The sequence below is a fragment of the Limulus polyphemus genome, unplaced genomic scaffold (assembly GCF_000517525.1).
Source record: "Limulus polyphemus unplaced genomic scaffold, Limulus_polyphemus-2.1.2 Scaffold4203, whole genome shotgun sequence".
In the NCBI taxonomy this organism is placed as follows: domain Eukaryota; kingdom Metazoa; phylum Arthropoda; class Merostomata; order Xiphosura; family Limulidae; genus Limulus; species Limulus polyphemus.
The window spans coordinates 78,537-80,168 of record NW_013669813.1 but is presented as its reverse complement, the minus strand read 5'-3'; positions in this window follow the sequence as shown (position 1 = coordinate 80,168).

The following is a 1,632-nucleotide window of genomic DNA, read 5'->3' as shown; positions in this document are numbered from 1 at the left end:
GACACACACAGTAGAAATAATAATTCTATAATAGATTGAAACACACACATTAGACATAATAACTTCTATAATAGATTGACACACACACAGTAGACATAATTACTTCTATAATAGATTGACACCACAAACATTAGACATAACAACTTCTATAATAGATTGAAACACACACAGTAGACATAATTACTTCTAAAATAGATTGACACACACACATTAGACATATTAACTTCTATAATAGATTGAAACATAACTGAGTATAGTACGTTTTGTCATGTTCATCAAGAACATGACCAATGATAACTATCATTTCGACCTGTACTTTCAATAGCTTGTTGTGAAACGTTTTTAAGCTAAGTATAGGAATACATTAACTCACAAATTATACATGTTTGTTCTAGATGTGGGTAAATCTGTACAATGGACTATCGGAGATGAGCTCACCACAAGAACAGAAACCCGAATCATATTGGTATACACTCTCAATTTTACCACTGAGTCAAGAAGGAGGCGGGGCACAAAGAAAAAATTGGGATCACATTAGAGATGTGTTTTCTGTGTTGTTTAACAGAAGGTGTCATGAAATCGTTTATTATTACAGAGAGTATACTTTTATCTTAAAATATACCTCGTTCTTTTGTTTGTTTGTAATTAGGCACAAGGCTACGCAATGGGCTATTTGTTCTCTGCCCACCACGGGTATCGAAACCCGGGTTCTAGCGTTGTAAGTACACAAACATGCCGCTTTGCCACTGGGAGGCTAGTTCGTTCTTAATAAATTTTAAAATACCCTTCGTTTTTAATAAATATTAAATATACTTCGTTCTTAATAAGTCTTGAAATATACTTAATTCCCACATTTGTTGATCGATCATCACCAAACTTAACACAGTTATACAGTATGACATGAGGATGGTCATGGGAAAGGGTAATTGGACCCCCCCCCCCATCAAATTTTATTTCTAATTTCGGAAAAGCTACGAATGTTGTATGGAATGAACTATGTGACCACTATTGTTAGAATTCATGAAAACAGTATGTATATTTATGTATTTTTATTGCACTCTTAGTGCTCATTCTTAAAAGCTCAATTTCCTTTGTTACAAATGAATTTTTATTTCGCCCGTCCAACGGACGGCTACTCCAGCTAGTAAATCTTAGAATGAACTTCGTTCTTAATAAATATTGAAATATACTTCGTTCTAAATAAGTCTTAAAAACATACGTCATTCTTTTAATATATCATAAAATATACTTCATCCGTTTAATAAGTCATAAAATATACTTCGTTCTTTTAATAAGTCATAAAATATACTTCGTTCTTTTAATAAGTCATAAAATATACTTCGTTCACTTTAGTTACACATCTTGGTCATACAAGAAATTAATTTTAAGATTTATTAAAAACGAAATACATTTCAAGATTTATTAAGAACGAAGTATATTTTATGACTTATTAAAAGCCTTCACATCTTGAGCTGCAAATACAGCAGGTCTTGTAATATAATAATTTTTCAGCTCTCAAAGAGGGAAAAAAATTACTTTCGACTGGCTTATTCAGTTGTTAATTTATAGATAACAAAGGTTCCTTATTCCTGTTAATGGGAAGGGTAGGATTTTCAGTTCCTGAAGATAATA